This window comes from Rhinoraja longicauda, chromosome 29 (genome assembly GCF_053455715.1).
Source record: "Rhinoraja longicauda isolate Sanriku21f chromosome 29, sRhiLon1.1, whole genome shotgun sequence".
In the NCBI taxonomy this organism is placed as follows: domain Eukaryota; kingdom Metazoa; phylum Chordata; class Chondrichthyes; order Rajiformes; family Arhynchobatidae; genus Rhinoraja; species Rhinoraja longicauda.
Window position 1 is genome coordinate 22,632,145 of NC_135981.1, and position 21,451 is coordinate 22,653,595.

The 21,451-nt window shown below is 46.0% G+C and overlaps 1 protein-coding gene across 2 annotated transcripts in view; it reads right to left on the reverse strand.

The window, feature by feature from the left end:
- LOC144607775 (acid-sensing ion channel 2-like) overlaps nt 1–21,451 on the reverse strand; it is a 1,151,036-nt gene that overhangs the window by 337,324 nt on the left and 792,261 nt on the right. The gene's annotated exons all lie outside the window — the stretch shown is intronic.

Below are 21,451 nucleotides of genomic sequence, written 5' to 3' on the forward strand. Positions count from 1 at the left end.
AAGGTCCCTTTACACATGATGATGCCTTCGGTATTGGACTAATGAAGAATTTCATTGAATACCATGCTTCGAGTATGCTGAGGTTAAATGAATACCTTCACCTCAGTGCACCTTGTCTCTGCTGATGGACTTCCTCCCTCTGTCTCTCTGAGCCTCTGCGACTAGCTTGTAAGTTTTCAGTTTCATTCCAATGAGCAATTTCCTTTTTCTTCCCGTGGGATTTCGGAAGGAAAATTTCCATTGCTATTCGGTAACCCAGGTGTCGGTGACCTTCCACCGTCCGGCGCGGCCTGGAACGTGGCAAATTCAACAGCCTGACCGCGGGAGAAGACGGCAGGGGAAGAGAAAAGACATTCTGGCCTTCCATCACAGTGAGGAGGTGACTGGAGGAGACTCACTGTGGTGGATGTTTCATTTTTTGTTTTGTGTTGGTTTGTGATTGTGTGTGTTATTGTTTATTTGTATTGCTCTTATTGTTTAGATTTTAGATTTAGAGATACAGCGCAGAAACAGGCCCTTCGGCCCACCAGGTCGGCGCCGTCCAGCGATCCCCGCACACTAACACTATCCTACACCCATTAGGGACAGTTTTTACATTTGCCCAGCCAATTAACCTACAAACCTGTACGTCTTTGGAGTGTGGGAGGAAACCGAAGATCTCGGAGAAAACCCACGCAGGTCACGGGGAGAACGTACAAACTCCGTACAGTACAGCACCCGTAGTCAGGATCGAACCTGAGTCTCCGGCGCTGCATTCGCTGTAAGGCAGCAACTCTACCGCTGCGCCACCGTGCCGCCCGTGTTGGACTGTGGGTAATAGAATTTCGTCCAAAAGACTTGTTCTTTTGGATGACAATAAAGGTTATTCTGATTCTGATTCTGATTCTGATCCTACGAGATGGTGTAAGGTTCTGTCACTGTGGAAAAGAAGGTAAAACAGGCTAGAGATTGCATTTACAAGCTGGGAGCGAGGAACTATTAATATCCACGAGAGTTAAACAGCAAGAAAATAGGCACTTCACCCCAACTGGCCCATCTAATTTGGCCTGATTTGGCCCATGTCTCTCTCAGCCTTTCCAATCCATGTAAATGCACAAGTTTCTTTTATATGTTGTTATTGTACCTGCATCAAATACTTCTTCAGGCAGCTCGTTCCATACACCAACCACCCTCGGTGTTGAGATTGGAAAGGCAAGTGTTCTCATTAAATGAGTAACGCAAGAGAAGGTGACACTTAATTACAACAATTGTGTCAGATACTAACCTATTGTAGAACGTCTGTCCACAAGGGCATAGATGACTGTACGGAGGTGATGAATAATATCGTTGAAGAAATTCCACACATAAATCTTTACACACTCACGTGATGGTTCTTATTAACACTGAAATAGGTAGTCTATCTGAAGGTGAATGAATGTATCCAGCAAAGATGGATAAAATATTTCCCTTGAATTACTGTAGGGACCACATGCCATGTCCAAGCAGAATCTTTCCAACATGAATGACCCCATTCTTCTTATCCAATGTAATGATCGGTTCTTCAATGGGTCTTCAATTCACTTGTTGTGAATATACCTGGAGCTCTCAATTTTCTCATTAGTGAGAAGACTGACAGCAGCTCCTATGGGCTCTGTCATCGTATCTCTCCTCCATCAAAATAATTACTGCAGTTGCACAAGGCTTCTCTATTCCCTCCTCGCCTCTTGCAAGATGAATGATTGGCTCTCATCCAATCTTCTGTACCTTTGTCTTTGATTTTACTTCCAACGATGCCCACTAATGCTAACATTCACTGTGTGCAATGTTGCGAAATCATTTGATCATGACCTGAGTTTCAAATTCCAGTTCCACCTGTCCCCCAAACCCAACATCAAAATCATTCTTAAAGCTGTTGAATCCAACCGGATTCATGCTTTTTAATACCTATTTCTCCAATATTCCACTTCCAGCTTTCTCAAGTTTACATGACAGAGCGTCTGAAATTCCTTACACATGCTCGGAACTAAATTCTATCCATTTAATTGTCTCCAACACCTGCAATATTTCGCAGCACTTCAAATTTAATGGAACTTTTGTTGTTTACCAATTTTTTATATTGTGTCAACTTCCCTTCGTTCATTTTTCCCTTACACTCCCAACATTTCCATTCTCATTTAAGGGTATCATAGTGGCACAGCTGCTGCCAGAGAACTGGGTTTGATCCTCCTTACAAGTGCTGCCTGGGTGGAGTTTGCATGTTCTCCCCGTGACCATGTGGGTTTCCTTCGGATGCACAGGTTTCCTCCCACATCCCAAAGACATATGTTTCTGCAGGCTCAGTGACCTCTGTATATTGTAGGGAGTGGATGACAAGGTGGGATATCATAGAACTGGTGGGATCTGAGGATTGATAGTCAGCGTGGAGTCTTAGTTTAGTTTAGTTTAGAGGTACAGAGCGGAAACTGGCCCTTCGGCCCACCGAGTCTGCGCCGACCTGCGATCCCCGCACACTAACGTTATCCTACCGTCACTAGGGGCAATTTACAATTTTATCAAACCAATTAACCTACAAACCTGTACGTCGTTGGAGTAGGGGAGGAAACCGGAGCACGCAGGCCGCAGGGAGAAAGTATACCAGCAGACAGCACCAGTAGTCAGGATCAAACCCAGGTCTCTGGCGCTGTAAGGCAGCAACTCTACTGCTGTCCCACCGTGCCGCCCTAATGGGCTGAAGGGCCTGTTTCCATGCTGAATCTTTCAATCAATTTACCAGCATCGTGGCTCATCTCTTTCAATTTGCTGAGTGAGATCTTTAAATGAATACTAACTAGTGGTGCTAATACTCACATCTCCAAAGACTGGAAAGAATCAAAGCTTTTAATTTCAATTAATCACTTTTAAATTCATTATTGGCTTCATAATATTGGACCAAGCATCCGGGTAGATATTGATTTTGCAGTTTCATGGAAGGTTGTTTCTCTTTTAAATGTGATTTGTCTCTCTTAAAATCATCCTCTTATCTTACTTTCTTTCATCAACTCATCAATTTTTGGAACATTAATAAAAATACCAAACAAATCCCCATGATCTATTTACAGCGTTCAATTACTCTGAACAGAGGGAAGGAACTTGTCGAATACAGCAAGGTATAAAACTATTATTAACATAATAAGCACATCGATTGAAATATCTAAATAGAAACAGCAGTCTAAGTTAGACTGGATTAAGCTAGTGTGGGGCCTGTAGCTAGGGTTGCCAACTTCCTCACTCCCAAATACAGGACAAGGTGACGTCACCGCCCCGCGCCCAATGTGACCTCACCCAGCCACCGGTCACATGCTCCCGCTCCACCAATAGCGGCCGCCCGGGCCGGGAGGCGGGTTGCTAGGCAACCTCCGTCAGGCGGCTCCCGGGCCTACACTGTCCGGAGGTTAGGGTTGTCAACTGTCCCGTATTAGTCGAGACATCCCGTATTTTGAGCTCAATTGGCTTATCCCGTATGGGACCGTCCTTGTCCCGTATTAAGCCCGGGGGGGCGTTGTAGGCCCGGACGCTGTAGGCCCAGACAGTGTAGGTAAGGAAAAGCTGCAGATGCTGGTTAAAATCTGTGCCTACCTTCTGAAGGTCGGAACAGTGTAGGCCCGGTCACCGCCCGGCGGAGGTTGCATAGCAACCCGCCTCCCGGCCCGGGCGGCCGCCATTGGAGCACGTGGCCGCTGGCTGGACCAGCTCACGTGGGGCGCAGGGCGGTGACGTGACCTTGTCCCATATTTGGGAGTGCTATCGTTGGCACCCCTACCGGAGGTAGACACAAAATGCTGGAGTAACTCAGGGAGCATCTCAGAAGAGAAGGAATGGGTGACGTTTTGGGTCGAGACCTTTCTGAAGGGTGTGGACCCGAAACACCACCCATCTTCTGCTGGACCTCCATGTGGCGGGCGGCGAGGACTTCGCCACGGACGACGATGGCAACGAAAGTATCCACAAACCGAAGCAGAAGGCGAAGAAGAGGAAGGGGCGAGGGTTTGGCTCTGAGGAAGGTGCTTGATCCAGGCGGCGAGAAGACTACGACGCCGTGGAGCAAGACGGCGACGAGCCAGGCCCTCAACGCTCGGTGGGGGGGTGGATCATGTTTGTGACTGGGGTCCATGAGGAAGCCACCGAGGAGGAAGGACATCCACCACAAGTTTGCCGAGTACGGTGAGATCAAGAACCTGCACCTCAGCCTGGCCCGGCGCACCGGCTACCTCAAGGGCTGCGCTCTGGTGGAGCATGGGGCCTAGGCTACAGGGAGGCACGGGCGGCCATGGAGGGTTTGACCGGGCCGGAGCTGGCCGGGCAGCCCATCAGCGTGGACTGGGTGGTGGATACACTGGAATTTAGAAGGATGAGAGGAGATCTTATCGAAACGTATAAGATTATTAAGGGGTTGGACACGTTAGAGGCATGAAACATGTTCCCAATGTTGGGGGAGTCCAGAACAAGGGGCCACAGTTTAAGAATAAGGGGTAGGCCATTTAGAACTGAGATGAGGAAAAGCTTTTTCAGTCAGAGAGTTGTGAATCTGTGGAATTCTCTGCCTCAGAAGGCAGTGGAGGCCAATTCTCTGAATGCATTCGAGAGAGAGCTAGAAAGAGCTCTTAAGGATAGCGGAGTCAGGGGGTATGGGGAGAAGGCAGGAACGGGGTACTGATTGAGAATGATCAGCCATGATCACATTGAATGGCGGTGCTGGCTCGAAGGGCCGAATGGCCTCCTCCTGCACCTATTGTCTATTGTCTATTGGACTGGGGCTTCGTCAGGGGGGGCCCTAGGAGCAAGAGGTGGAGAATGGCCGCAAGAGAAGCTGGAGCTGGCCGGACTGGAAGCGTCACTGAGCCGGGACGGAGTGCGGAGCGACCGGTGGGACGGAGCGGCCCGCACCGCGCCGGGGAGCGACACACGCCGGCAGATCGCCGTGCCCAAATGAGCCGTGCGTTACAGGGGCTGTTTAATCTCAGTCGGCACTGTCGTGGGGACGTGGGGCTGGGGAGAGGGAAGAGTAAGGTTGGCTTATGCAAAACAACACTCAGAAATAAAGTATTTTAGTTTAAAAAAATCTTCAGTCTGAAGAAGCATTTAGTGCGGGGCCCTCAACAATGCGGGGCCTGTAGCGTGTGCTGCTTTTGCTACTAGGTTAATCGGGCACTGATATAGGACACTATGGAACATCTTAGTCTCACAAATGTGTGAGGTTTTCAGCCAAATTAACGTTATTTCTGCTCATATTTCCCGCAGACCGTCATGAAGGGTTTCACTTTTGGTATTTTTCAAATGCTTTAAAAAAAAAATTAATGAAGACTCTGAGACCCACAAGCTCGGCATTACTCAGTCATTTGGCACTGAAGCCTCTGAACCATTCAGTCAGAGTTTATTTCCTCATCTTGTCCATCCATAGTGCACTATGTGCTTCCCTGCAAATCACTTTAGAACATCTGAAAGGTGGTTGTCTCTGGGCTAATGCTTATGGAGAGGAGAGTAACTCCATGAGGAATGTGCAAAAAGCCCTCCACTTCTGCATTACATTTGTGCAATATCCAGAGGAATATATTAGACCAGCTTGCTTCAGAGCAGTCGTGACATTAGGGTTTCAACGATGTTATTTTGCTGGCAAGTAATCTGTGTCCAGTGGCATTGGAAGATGGCTGAGTGCATTCCCAAACCACAGAGAGTTCCAAAGCCAGTGTAGCCCAGACCATCATGCAAACCAACCAACCAACCCTTCCATTGACTCCATCGGCAAGACCAGCAGCATAATCAAGGGTAAGTCTCACCCACCCCGGTCACTCCCTCTTCTCCCATCAGGCAAGAGGTACAGATGTTTGAAAATGCACACCACGAGATTCAGAGACAGTTTCTTCCCAGCTGTTTTCAGGCAACTGAACCATTCCAACCAACAACTACAGAGCAGTCCTGACCTACCATCTACCTCATTGGAAACCTTCAGACAACCTTTAATCGGTCTTTGCTGGACTTCATCTTGCACTGAACGATATTGCTGTTATTTATTTTAACCTGTATCTGCAAACTGTGGACGGCTTGATTGGGCGGCACGGTGGCGCAGTGGTAGAGTTGCTGCTTTACAGCGAATGCAGCGCCGGAGACTCAGGTTCGATCCTGACTACGGGTGCTGCACTGTAAGGAGTTTGTACGTTCTCCCCGTGACCTGCGTGGGTTTTCTCCGAGATCTTCGGTTTCCTCCCACACTCCAAAGACGTACAGGTATGTAGGTTAATTGGCTGGGTAAATGTAAAAAAAAAATTGTCCCTAGTGGGTGTAGGATAGTGTTAATGTACGGGGATCGCTGGGCGGCACGGACTTGGAGGGCCGAAAAGGCCTGTTTCCGGCTGTATATATATGATGATATGATAATCATATGTAGTCATTTTGCTGACTGGATAGCAGACAACGGAAAAGGTTTCCCTGTGCCTCGGTACAAGTGACACTAAACTAAACCAAACCCACACTCAGACCAGAATCTCACAGCTCCATTTCAGGACATATGATAATAAAACACTCTTCACTCTTTATTGTTCCGTTTCGAGACATCTATATACAATGGAAGAAGTTTTATTGAAATCGGTGTTATATTTTTTAAGTTATTCACATTTTAAAGTTTAAATCTATCTCCTAGGGAGGGAGGGAGGGAGGGAGGGAGGGAGGGAGGGAGGGATGGGGGTGGAGGGATGGAGGGAGGGGGGAGGATGGAGGATTGAGGGGATGGAGTGGGGGGAGGGGAAAGGGGTGAGGGGAAGGGGGGGCGGGGAAAGGAGAGAGGTGGAGGGGAGGGGGAGAGGGGGGTGAGGGGAGGAGGGAGGGGGAGGAGGAGGGGAGGAGGGAGGAAGGGGAGGGGGAGGGGAGGGGAGGGGAGGGGGAGGGGGGAGGAGAAGGTGCTGCAGCAATGCTGGAGAGGTTTGGGCCCAACAGGTCCACTTGGTCTAGTTTTGCTCTTGACTCTTGACTCACTGGTGGAGTTCCACAATGAAACTTACCATCAAAATATCAGTAGCCAGAATCTCAGTTAACATAGGGCTAAGTAAACATTTTTCTGAGCATGCCCCCACAGATTGCATTTGTTCTTTGGGTACCTTAATAAAAAACAATCGTCAATCAATCTCTGTCCCCATACTGCATTTCATCATTGTTTAATAGCTGTGAATGGCCCCATTGCAGAAGCATCCACATGACGGGGCTGGAAACTGGAAGTGTCCTGAGATAATTCTGCTACCACCATCATCTACTGTACAAGTGATGGCTCCCACTGATTGTCGCCGGAAGCTCACGCCCTTTTCAGGACGGGCGATGACAGTGATGTAACGTTTGAATGATTGACACGAAAGAAGAAGAATAGCTCTAAATCACGAGCAGAAAATGTGATGAATTTATCGCTAATGCTCAGTGACAAAGGGATCCCAGAACTGATATACAAGTTATCTTGGGGAAAAGATTACAATGGCAGGATTAAATTTTATATTGAACCAGATTGGGTTGTTTGAATCCCTACATGGTGCTAAATTCTCTGCACTGCAAAGTATGTTTTATTATTGATGTGATCATGTCCTGTGAATTTACACTCACCCAGAACAATTTGCAGCATTGAGCTCCTTTGAGAAATTATTCTGGTGCAGAAAGTTTGTGAGGCGTCCTGTGCTAATGATGTGTATAAAGTACAAAATAAATCTGAGATATATTAACAAACTTTTAAATGCTGGTAAAAACTCTTCCAATGTTACAACGTCAAATAGTGCTGCGGGCATTCATAATGATTAAAGTAAATACATCGCATGATAAATAATTACACTGTGGCTCAGGGATAGACACAAAGCACTGGAGTCACTCAGCGGTCAGGCAACATTTCTGGCGAAAAACGACGGGTGAGATTTCAGGTTAGACAATAGACAATAGACAATAGGTGCAGGAGTAGGCCATTCAGCCCTTCGAGCCAGCACCGCCATTCAATGCGATCATGGCTGATCACTCTCAATCAGTATCCCGTTCCTGCCTTCTCCCCATACCCCCTCACTCCGCTATCCTTAAATAGACAATAGGTTGGGACCCTTCTTCCCAACATGACCCGACCCGAAACGTCACCCACCCGTCCTTTTTCTCCAGAGATGCTGCCTGACCCACTATGTTACTCCAGCACTTTGTGTCTACCTTTGGTATAAACCAGCATCTGCAGTTCCTTGTTTCGATAAATTGTCACCATTTTTTAAATTAACTTTTTTTTTTAACATACACTTTGCGTTTCTTTTAAGTTATTTTGATTAAGTAAACTATTTTTGTGAGATAGTGAATACAATAAGCAAAGGTAAATAAAATTGTGTTTTATCTGTCTTCAGAAAATGAAATAATCTCCAACATATTGCTTTATGTGTCAATCAAGTAGTCTGGAAGGATAGTTTGCATGGGGTGGCAGGGAGAGGTGGCTGATTGGATGCAGAATTGGAATATTGGTAAGAAGCTGAGGGTGATGGTGGAAGGTTGCTTCTCGGAGTGGAGGCAAGTGTCCAGTGTGTGCCTCAGGGTTCAGAGCTGGTCCCATTGCAGTGCCTCACTCATATCAACAATATGGATGAGCGTGTACAAGGCACGATCAGTAGGTTGTGCAAGAAGGAACTGCAGATGCTGGTATAAACCGAAGATGGACTCAAAAAGCTGGAGTAACTCAGCGGGACAGGCAGCAGCTCCGGAGAGAAGGAATGAGTCTGAAGAAGGGCCTCGACCCGAAACACCTCGCAGACGTTGCCTGACCCGCTGAGTTACTCCAGATTTTTGTGTCTATGATCAGTAAGTTTGCAGATTACACTAAAATAAATGATATTGTAGACAGTGAGGAAGGTTATCAAGAATTACAGTGGGATCATGACCAGCTCAGGAAGAGAGCCAAGGAATGGCTGATGGCTTCCACTGCAGGAAAGTGCAAGGTGTTGCATTTTGAAAAATCAAACTAGGATAGGACTTTCACAGTGAATGCTAGGACCCTGGAAATAATAATAATAATAATAATATTCATTTATTGTCATTGCAACGAGTACAACGAAATTAAAAAATAGCCAATCCTGACGGTGCGTACAAACATATATGCAATAAATGCAAAAACAAATAAATACATAAATACAATTATATTAAGTACAAGATTTTTTAACGGTGTTGCCTAGTGCAAAGGTAGTGTTCAGTTCTCGTATGGCCCTGGGGTAAAAACTGTTCTTAAGTATGTTTGTTCGGGATTTGATCGACCTGAAACGTCGACCAGAGGGCAGATGAACAAACAGACGGTGGCCGGGGTGGGATGGATCTTTTATTATTTTGCCTGCTCTACTGAGGCAGCGTAGGCTGAACAGGTGCTCCAGGGAGGGCAGTGAGCAGCCGATGATCTTCTGGGCCGTCGTGATGACCCTCTGAAGGGCCTTCCTGTCCTTTTCTGAGCAGCTGGCATACCATGTGGTTATACAGTATGCCAGCACACTCTCGATGGAGCAGCGATAGAAGGACAACATGAGCTTCTCCTGCAGGTTGGTTTTCCTGAGGATCCTCAGGAAGTGGAGTCTCTGCTGTGCCTTCTTTACTGTGGTGATGGTGTTGGTAGACCAGGTAAGATCCTCTGCGATGTGCGTACCCAGGAACCTGAAAGCGGGTACCCTTTCCACACAGACCCCATTGATGTAGAGTGGGTCGTATTCTACACTGGTTTTTCTAAAGTCAATTATAAGTTCCTTTGTTTTGGAGGAGTTCAGGACCAGATTGTTCACTGAACACCATGCTGCCAGCCTTTGGATTTCATCCCTATAGGCTGTCTCATCTCCTCCTGAGATGAGTCCAACCACAGTCGTGTCATCCGCGAACTTGATGATGGTGTTGGTGGGATGGGTGGGGGCGCAGTCGTGAGTGTAGAGGGAGTAAAGGATGGGGCTCAACACACAGCCCTGTGGTGAGCCGGTGCTCAGTGTAATGGTGGAGGAGAGGTGAGGGCCTATTTTGACGGTCTGGGGGCGGTTGGTCAGGAAGTCCTTGATCCATTGGCAGATGGTTTGGGAAAATCCAAGGTCAGAAAGTTTGGTGACCAGTCTGCTCGGGATGACCGTGTTAAAGGCAGAGCTGAAGTCGAGGAAGAGCATCCTCACATAGCTCCCCTGGTGTTCAAGGTGGGTCAGTGCAGTGTGAAGAGCAGTGTCGATGGCATCCCCTGTAGACCTATTTGCTCTGTAGGCAAACTGGTGTGGGTCGAAGGTGGGTGGGAGGCTGGCTTTGATGTGCTGCAGGACCAGTCTCTCGAAGCACTTTGTGATGACCGGTGTGAGTGCTACCGGACGGTAGTCGTTAAGGCCGCTGATGACAGACTTTTTCGGCAGTGGGATGATTGTGGCGGACTTCAGGCAGGGAGGGATGGTGGATTTTAAAAGGGACAGGTTGAAGTGTTGTAGAACAGAGCGACTTAGGAGCACAAGTACATTGCTCTTTAAGTGGCCGCACAGCGAGACACAGTGATGAAGAAGTCTTTGGTACACTGACCTTCATCAGTCAGGGAAGGTAGACACAAAATGTTGGAGTAACTCAGTGGGTCAGGCAGCATCTCAGGAGAGAAGGAATGGGAGACCCTTCTTCAGACCCAGTCAGGGAACTAAGTAAGGAATTGGGCCGATATATTTCAGTTACACAAGATGGTGACGAGGCCTTACTGAAGTATTGCATACAGTTTAGGTTACTCTATTCCCAGACAACATCACTAAGCTGAAAGGAGTGTAAAAAATGTTTTTGAAAATATTGGCAGGACTCAATGACCTGAGTGATAGGGAGAGGTTGGGCAGACTAGGAGTTTATTCCCTGGAGCAGAGGAGACTGAGGGGTGACCTTATAGAGGTATATAAATTCATGAGGGGCATAGACAGGATGAACGCACAATCTTTTTCCGAGTATTGGGGAATCAAAAACTAAAGAGTATCAGTTTAAGGAGAGAGGGGATAAGTTTTAAAGGAATCTGAGGGGCAGCTTCGTCTCACAGAGAGTGGTGCATATGTGGAAAGAGCCGCCAGAGAAAATGGTTGAGGCAAGTGCAATGACAACATTTAAAAGACATTTGGACAGGTACATGGATAGGAAATGTTTAAGCAGGGTATGGGCCAAACACAGGCAGGTGGGGCTAGTGTAGATAGACTTCCTGGTCGGCATGGACGATTTGGCCCAATAGGACTACCTCCTTGCTCTATCACTGTATGATTCCAATTGAAAGGAATATAAATTCCAACATAAAAGGAAAAAAAAATCAAAATGCATCGGAATTAAATTGCATTAATACTTAATATTTCACCATTCTACCAAAGCCACTTTTAAAAAATTGACTTGTGTCTACTGTTGTGATAATCCACTCGCACCAAAGATTGCAACTGTTCCATTGAAGTCAACTTATTAAAAATTGGTAGCAAAACATTTCGACCGAGTAGATGAAAACTGTGCGTGTTGCTGTGAATCTGAGTTCTCAGTAATAAATGTGAAGCACAGGGTTCTCATGGCGTAGCAGCAGGAACGTTGGAAAAGAAAGGGCATGTTTCAGTTTAATAATAGTCAATGCTGCAAACTGTTTATTAAACACGCTTCCTAAACTGTGCAAGGACACATGACAGGGTTATATGAATAATAAAATGTTCCAGCTACATTCATTGCTAACGACCAACACATACCATCACTCCTGTAAACCCCAGCATAATCATTCTGTGTCATTTATTTCACAAAATGCTGGAGTAACTCAGCAGGTCAGGCAGCATCTCAGGAGAGAAGGAATGCTGCCTGACCTGCTGAGTTACTCCAGCATTTTGTGAAATAAATACCTTCGATTTGTACCAGCATCTGCAGTTATTTTCTTACATCATTCTGTCATTGGTGGCTTTGCTTCCAGCTGACAGGCCCCTAAGCTATGGATTTCTCTCTCTCTCCCTATCTGGACCAGTCCATTAGTTTAGTTTAATTTAGTTTAGTTTAAAGATACGGTGCGGAAACAGGCCCTTTGGCCCACCAATTCCACGCCAACCAGCGATCCCCGTACACGTACACAATCCTATGCACATTAGGGGCAATTTTACATTCATACCAAGTGAATTAACCTACAAACCTGTGCACCTTTGGAATGTGGGAGGAAACCAGAGCTCCCGGAAAAACCAATGCAGGTCACGGGGAGAACGAACAAACACTGTACACACAGCACCCATAGTCAGGATCGAACCCGGGTCTCTGGCGCTGTAAGGCAGCAACTCTACCGCTGCATCACAATGCTGCTCCACTAGGCCACGTTTTTTAAGCTAGCCCTTAAAGTCAATCTCTATTACCAAGCAAATGGAACTCAAAAATAGCAATCAGTTCCAATTCCAGTGCCAGTTCCACTGTCTGCATCCAAATATCCCTTCCACGGAGTTCTCACCACTTCCACAGCCAACAAGGGAACATTTTGGGCTCCACCTTTCATCGGTGCCAGCTCTGATTTGTTCTGAACCTTTTCATACCTCTAGCTTCCCTCTCCCCTGACTCACAGTCTGAAGAAGGGTTTCGACCTGAAACGTCACCTATCCATGTTTTCCAGAAATGCTACCTGACCCGCTGAGCTATTCCAGCACTGTGTCCTTTAATGAAGACCAGTTAGTTTTAAGTTGCAGTAAAGGTGGGGGAGAGATGGATAAGACAAGGGGGAAACTTATCTGATGGGTTCAGACTAGTGTTACCATGGTGAGCAGTTGATGAAGATCCTGGTCAGCGAGAAAGAAAACAACAGTGACCTAAATAGGCTGTAAAATGTCAAAGCTGTTGGAAGTGTTTAAAAAACAATCAGCGTCAGGGGTGCGAAAAACTGACTTAATATTACAAATAGATAACCCACAGCAGGACTGGCCAGTTTTAATACCAACAGGGAAAGCAAGTTACTTTAGAGAGGTTTACCAGAATGCTGCCTGGATTAGCTATAGGGAGAGGCTGGACAATCTTGGGATTATTTTCTCTGAAGTGTCGGAGGCTAAGGCGAGACCTGATAGAAGTTTTCTAAAATTATGAAATGCCATAGATGGAGGAGACCATCAGAAACTTGTTCCCAGTGTGGAAATGTCAAAGACTAGAGGGCAGAGTTTGATGGGTTAGAGACGGTCAAAGTGTAAAGGAGATCTGTGGGGCAAGTTGTTTTATGCAGAGGCTAATGGATGCCTGGAGCACATGTGGGTACATGCCAACCAATGATCACCCATACACTAATTCTAGCCTACTCAAGGGACAATTTATAGAAGTCAATTAACCTCCAAACCTGCACATCTTTGGAATGTGGGAGGAAACGACGGCACGGTGGCGCAGTGGTAGAGTTGCTGCCTTACAGCGAATGCAGCGCCGGAGACTCAGGTTCGATCCTGACTACGGGTGCTGTACTGTACGGAGTTTGTACGTTCTCCCCGTGACCTGCGTGGGTTTTCTCTGAGATCTTTGGTTTCCTCCCACACTCCAAAGATGTACAGCGTTGTAGGTTAATTGGCTGGGCAAATGTAAAAATTGTCCCTAGTGGGTGTAATGTTAATGTGCGGGGATCGCTGGGCGGCGCGGACCCAGTGGGCCGAAGGGCCTGTTTCTGCGCTGTATCTCTAAATCTAAAAATCTAAAAATCTAAATCTAAAAATCTAAACTGGAGCACCAGGAGAAAACCCACATGGTCATGGGGAGAATGTACAATCTCCATACAGACAGCACCCATAGTAAGGATCGAACCCGGGTCCCTTGCACTGTGAGGCAGCAACCCAAGTTTGGTTTAATGCCCTGATCTGTTTGTTAATCCCCATCTTGACAAGATATCTTGTCAAGTTAAAGATGCTTCATTACTGGAAACTGTTGTCATTGACAGCGTGATAGTGATTGCAGGCTCACAAGGGTGACAGGATCTAGGAAATCAACACAGGTGTGTTTCCTCCACATGCTCCAGTTTTCTCCCACAATCCCAAGGGTTTGTGGGTTGGTAGGTCAACTGGTCATTGTGAATTGTCTATTGTGTACAGGTCAGAGGTAAAGTTCAATGATCGAACTGACTGAAAGATGCAGCATGGAAACAGGCCCTTCAATAGACAATAGACAATAGACAATAGGTGCAGGAGGAGGCCATTCGGCCCTTCAAGCCAGCACCACCATTCAATGTGATCATGGCTGATCATTCACAATCAGTACCCTGTTCCTGCCTTCTCCCCATACCCCCTGACTCCGCTATCATTAAGAGCTCTATCTAGCTCTCTCTTGAAAGCATCCAAAGAATTGACCTCCGCTGCCTTCTGAGGCAGAGAATTCCACAGATTTACAACTCTCTGAGTGAAAAAGTTTTTCCTCATCTCTGTTCTAAATGGCCTACCCCTTATTCTTAAACTGTGGCCCCTGGTTCTGGACTCCCCCAACATTGGGAACATGTTTCCTCCCTCCAACGTGTCCAATCCCTTAATAATCTTATATGTTTCAATAGACAATAGACAATAGACAATAGGTGCAGGAGGAGGCCATTCGGCCCTTCGAGCCAGCACCGCCATTCAATGTGATCATGGCTGATCATTCTCAATCAGTACCCCGTTCCAGCCTTCTCCCCATACCCCCTGGGGATAAGATCGCCTCGCATCCTTCTAAATTCCAGTGTATACAAGCCTAGTCGCTCCAGTCTTTCAACATACGACAGTGCCGCCATTCTGAGAATTAACCTGGTGAACCTACGCTGCACTCCCTCAATAGCAAGAATGTCCTTCCTCAAATTTGGAGACCAAACCTGCACAGTACTCCAGGTGCGGTCTCACCGTGTCTACGCCGATCATCCTGTTCACAGTATTCTGTTTAACCATTTTCGCATCCACTCTGTGCACACTGGAGGCGATGCTCAGAGGCTAATTAACCGACAAACCCACACGTCTTTGGTTAGTGGGAGGAAACCAGAGCATCCAATGGAAACCCACGCGGTCACAAGGAGAACGTGCAAACTCTACATGGACAGCACCCGAGGTCAGGATTGAACCCGGGTCTCTGGTGCTGTGAGGCAACAGCTCCATATTTGGCTCAAGGTGTGTTTAAATAAACTCTTAACTACATGCCTATGATTGTAAAGAGAATGCAACCCTCATCAAATCTGCTTCACTTATTATTATCCCGAAACGATCAGATCGTTGATAAATGGAAAGAATTATAAAGGAGTCAAGGAGGCTGGTTAACAAAGCATTTAATAAGCGCAGGTGTCTGCAGTGGTTTCAGAAACAGCTGCAGAGCAACATCGATGCAGAGAATCTGTCACCTTCACAACCAAGACAACTCTGACAAGAAGCTTCCCTTATTGACGTCCCTTGCACAGCCCATAAACAATTTTGAAGTTGAATGCCACATTGTTTGGAACGTTTTTATCAACTGAAATAGTTTACGGTAGGCATATAGTCTCGATGGGCCGAAGAGCCTTTTTTCATGCGGTATGATTCCATGAGTCTTTAAACCAAATAGCCAGAGGATATTGGTTTAAGGTGATGGGGGACAGATTTAATAGGAACTTGAGGGGTAACTTTTTTACACAAGGGTTGGTGGGTTTATGGAACGAGCTGCCGGAGGAGGTAGTTGACAACTAGGCAAGTACTATCACAACGTCTAAGAAACATTTGAACAGGTACATGGATAGGAAATGTTTAGAAGGATATGGGTCAAATACGGGCAGGTGGGACAAGTATAGATGGGGCATATTGGTCGGCATGGGCTAGTTGGGCTGAAGGGCGTGTTTCTAAACTGTATGACTCTATGACTCCCCATGAGATTCCTGGTTGATTTATAAAGGAATAGGACAAAGGTAAAGAATTTACTCCAAACCGTTAGAAAACACCGGTTTCATAAAACACAGAGTCATGCTGTGCGCTTGCAAACAAGGAACTGCATTGAACCCTGGCGTACGTGACAATAAAGCCATCTGAATCTGCTAGGCTTCAGCTGAAATATTGTGGCCAATTCTGGACACTGCACATCAGCAGAGTATGGAGACAAATGTATCAGAATGGAATTGTTAAAGAATATCCTCAGCCGTGAATGAACTGAGTCTGGGGAATCAGAGGGGGTTGTTAACCTCAGAGCTGTGAAGGCAACAAGGACATTAGATTGTGTTTTGTTTGAAATTACGAACGGTAATGACAGAATAAATACGGAGAAATCACTTTCAGTGGAAGAGCAGCCAGGAAGCAGAGGAGACCAATTTAAAATGGCCAGTAAAAGCATGAGAGACAATAGGAGGGGAATCAGTTTTTGTAACATGGTAAGTTAGTGTTACTTGGAATACCTAAATGGTCGATGGAAACAGCTTCACTCTGTTCACTTTCAAAGGGCTAATGGGGAAAGCAGATTAACTAAGATAGACACAAAAAGCTGGAGTAACTCAGCGGGTCAGACAGCATCTCTGGAAAAAAGGAATAGGTGACGTTTCGGGTCGATACTGAGGTATGAAGAAGGCTCTCGACCTGAAACGTCACCCATTCCTTCTCGCCAGAGTTGAGGGCTGTCCCTCTGAATTACTCCAGCTTTGTGTGTCTGTCTTCGGTTTAAACCATGAAGGAACTGCAGATGCTGGTTTAAACCAAAGATAGACACAAAATGCTGGAGTAACTCAGCGGGACAGGCAGCATCTCTGGAGAAAAGGAATGGGTGATGATTCGGGTCGAGACGTACTTCAGACGTTTCAGACCAATCTGAGGAAGGGTCTCGACCTGAAACATCACCCATGCCTTCTCTCCAGAGGTGCTGCCTGGCCCGCTGAGTTACCCCAGCTTTTTGTGCCGATCTGCAGTTCCTTCCTACACAAGCAAATTAACCAGATAGCTACAAAAGATGTGGGCACAGACATAATGGCCTTCTCTACCTGCCTGTCTCTAACCCTATACATGGGAAAATAAATTTGCAAGGATATGAGGAATGTGGGATTCATTGGATGACTCTTTCAAAGAGAGAATTTAGATAGGCACCCCGATATGCAAGGAGGGATGGAGGGATATAGAACACGTGCAAACAGATGAGATTAGTTCACTTGACTTCAGACATCATGGGCCAAAAGGCCTGTTCCTGTGCTGTACTGTTCTGTGTCCTGTGTTCTACGCAGTTCTCGATGTGGAGGGGATGTTTCCAGTGGTGGAAGAGCCTCGGACCAGAGGGCACAGCGTAGAATAAAAGGACGACCTTCAGAATGGAGATGAGGAGGAATTTATTTAGCCAGAGGGTGGTGAATCTGTGGAATTCATTGCCACAAATGGTGGTGGAGGCCAAGTTATTGGGTATTTCTAAAACAGAGATTTATAGGTTCTTGATTAGTAAGAGCATCAAAGGTTCCGGGGAGAAGGTGGGAAAATGTGGTTCAGAGAGATAAATAGATCAGCCATGATTGAATGGCAGAGCAGACTCGATGGGCCGATAGTCCTAATTCTGCTCCTATATCTCATGATCTTCCATGTAAATGGTACAGACACTGTGGAGGAAGGGGTGTTTTTGTGTTGCTAATTCCAGGAAGTTGAAATTTGTCTTTGGTTGCCTGTGATACATATGCAATCGTGTGAAGGGTGCATTCCACTTCTGAATTCCTGAATGATTAACTCCGAATGCTCTCTCCAGATGCCTTTCTTAGCATAATCCTCTTTCCTAACACTTCATAAGATCATAAGTGATAGGAGCAGAATTCAGCCAGTCGGCCAATCAAGTTTACTCTGCCATTCAATCATGGCTGATCTATCTCTCCCTCCTAACCCCATTCTCCTGCTTTCCCCCATAACCTCCGACACCCGTACTAATCAAGAATCTATCTCTGTCTTAAATTGGCTGGGTAAATGTAAAAATTGTCCCTAGTGGGTGTAGGATAGTGTTAATGTACGGGGATCACTGGGCGGCACGGACTTGGAGGGCCAAAAAGGCCTGTTTCCGGCTGTATATATATGATATGATATGATATGATATCCACTGACTTGGCCTCCACAGCCTTCTGTGGCAAAGAATTCCACAGATTCACCACCCTCTGACCAAAGAAATTCCTCCTCATCTCCTTCCTAAAAGAACGTCCTTTAATTCTGAGGTTGATGACCTCTAGTCCTGGACTCTCCCACTGGTGGAAACATCCTCTCCACATCCACTCTATCCAAGCCTTTCACTATTCTGTACGCTTCAATGAGGTCCCCCCATATTCTTCTAAACTCCAGCGAGTACAGGCCCAGTGACATCAAACGCTCATCATATGTTAACTTGTATGTCCACTTGTAGTGGAGAAGAATTTTGAGGACTTAGCTTGAGGCCATTTCCTCTGTAATTCGGCTTTAGACTTTAGAGATAAAGCGTGGAAACAGGCCCTTCAGCCCACTGAGTCCGTGCCGACCAGTGATTGTCCCCTACACTAACCGGCACACACTAGGGATAATTTTATAACTTACCAAAGCCAATTAACCTACAAACCTGTACGTTTTTGGAGCGTGGGAGGAAACCGGAGCACCCGGAGAAAACCCATGTGGTCACGGGGAGAACATACAAACTCCGTACAGACAGCACCCGTAGTCAGGATCGAACCTGGGTCTCTGGCGCTGTGAGGCAGCAACTCTACCGCTGCGCCACTGTGCTGACCGCTGCACCACTGCACATTTGGACTCAATTCATTACATTCATAACCATCACCTCTGTTGTTTGCCATCTGTATCTACGTCTCCATGGTTAAATGCACCGTATCTCCAGCCAAGATGAGATACTTATTCATTTCTACCCTGAGTCAGCAGCTCAGTCTACAACGTGAGAAACAGAAATGATCGGGATTTTGTTTTAATGCATACAAAATAAATGTGTTTTCTTCGCACTTGCACACAATGTATCACGAGCTTCGCATATTGTTTCAGAGTACACTGCTGACATTACATAAATGTAAAGACGTCTTCCCATTTACCACTATATTTAATGGAAATAACTTCAATTATTTATCACTTGGACCAAAAGTAGACAACGTTACGTTAGAAGATGAATATATCAAGGAAAAAGCAGCATTTGGGTTTAATATTTTAATATTTCATGTACTCCTTTTGCGTTTTCTTGAGGTTACTAAGGAGAACAATGGGGAATTACATTTTCTTGCCAGACCTCAGGTTTTATGTTATCGTTTTCCGACCAATTGCTTTACGAGCAGAGTCTCACTATTGTAACCATCACTGTACAACGTGACAGATTTTAACTATTCAGCTGGATCCTTGACAGGAAGCTGGGTTGATGTTGGGAAAGCCTTTGACGGCGTAAATGCTGTTGAAACCAAATCGTCAACTTGTTGTAACAAAGGACTGCAGATGCTGATTAACATTTGAAAAAGACACAAAGCGCTGGAGGTAACACAGCAGATCAGGCAGCATCTCTGGTGAATATAGATTTGTGAAATTTAGGATTAGGACCCTTCTCTGGACCAGAGAGATTACAACATGAGCAGGACCTGCACAGTGAATGGTAAGGCTCTGGTGAGTGTCGTAGAGCAGAGGGATCTAGGAGTACAGGGATATAGGTAATTGAAAGTGGCATCACGGGTAAATAGGGTGATCAAAAATGTTTTTGGCACATTGGCCTTCATCGGTCAGAGCAGAGAGTATAGAAGTTGGGAGGTCATGTTGCAGTTGTATATGACGTTGGTGAGGCCGCATTTAGAGTATTGTGTTCAGTTTTGGGCACCATGTTACAGGAAAGATGTTGTCAAGCTGAAAAGGCTGCAGCGAAGATTTACGAGGATGTTGCCTGGACTCGAGGCCCTGAGCTATAGGTAGAGGTTGAGCAGGCTAGGACTCTGTTCCTTGGAGCGCAGGAGGATGAGGGTTGAGATGTACAGAATCATGAGGGGAATAGATCGGAGAGATGCACAGAGTCACTTGCCCAGAGGAGGGGAATCGAGAACGAGAGGACATAGCGTTAAGGTGAGGGGGGTGGGGAAGATTTAATAGGAACCTGAGGGGTAACTTTTTCACGCAAAGGTTGGTAGGTGTATGGAACGAGCTGCAAGAGGAGGTAGTTGAGGCGGGGACTACTGCAACATTTAAGAAACATTTCTACAGGTACATGGATAGGACAGGTTTAGAGGGATTATGGGCCAAATGCTGGCAGGTGGGACTAGTGTGGATGGGACATATTGGCCAGTATTGACAATTTGGGCCGAAGGGCCTGTTTCCACGCAGTAAGACTCTATGACTCTAGCAGTGTTGTTGAATTTAGCCTTATATGATCTTCTGTTGCACAATATCACGAGGAAACAAATGCATATGCAATTCTCTTCATATTAAATGAAGTGTATAGTAAGTTAGGTTGATTCCTTTCCAAGTGCTCTGCATCACATTTCCTATCCAGGCACTTAGAGAATGTGTACACCCTAGGGTTATATATACTCACTCACTCACTCACTCACTCACTGTCTCACATTAAAGGGTAGGTCACTTAGGTCTGAAATAAGGTAAGATTTCATATCATATCATCATATCATATCATATCATATATATACAGCCGGAAACAGGCCTTTTCGGCCCACCAAGTCCGTGCCGCCCAGCGATCCCCGTACATTAACACTATCCTACACCCACTAGGGACAATTTTATTTTTTTTAATAACATTTTTACCCAGCCAATTAGCCTACATACCTGTACGTCTTTGGAGTCCGTCTTTCTTCACTCAGAGGCGAGTAAATCTTTGCAAATCTCTACTTTGCAAATCACTACTTTGCAAATCACTACTTGGAAATCTCTGTCATTGCTTTAGGTCAAAACTGAGGTTGGAATTTTGGATGTGAGAGGAATCGATAGACGTGGGGATAGGGCAAAATAACTCAGGTAGAAGACCAGACATGTCCAACTGACCAGACAAAGATCAGATCACACAATCAGATCACACAATCTTGTTGAGTGGCAGGTGCAAGGATCAAATGGACACTTTGATCCTACTTATTAAATTCCAATGTTTTCTGTACAGAAGTGGTAATTTACGTCGCTGTCATGAAGCTGGGTAATGGTCAGAGTGATACACCGAATAATACAGGATCACAGCAATCGATTTTTCAATTTTAGTTTTCAGCCAATTGATGTCAAATGCTATTGCTTTGAGGTGGATTGTGAGATATTCGATCACAGGATGGAAACAGCCCAAGTCCACACTGACCATCACACACCCACTAAGCCTACTCTAACCGAATCAAATTTTATTCTCTCAATATTGTCATCAATTCCCCCCCGTAGGAAACCCACGTGTTTATAGACAATAGACAATAGACAATAGGTGCAGGAGTAGGCCATTCAGCCCTTCGAGCCAGCACCGCCATTCAATGCGATCATGGCTGATCACTCTCAATCAGTACCCCGTTCCTGCCTTCTCCCCATACCCCCTCACTCCGCTATCCTTAAGAGCTCTATCCAGCTCTCTCTTGAAAGCATCCAACGAACTG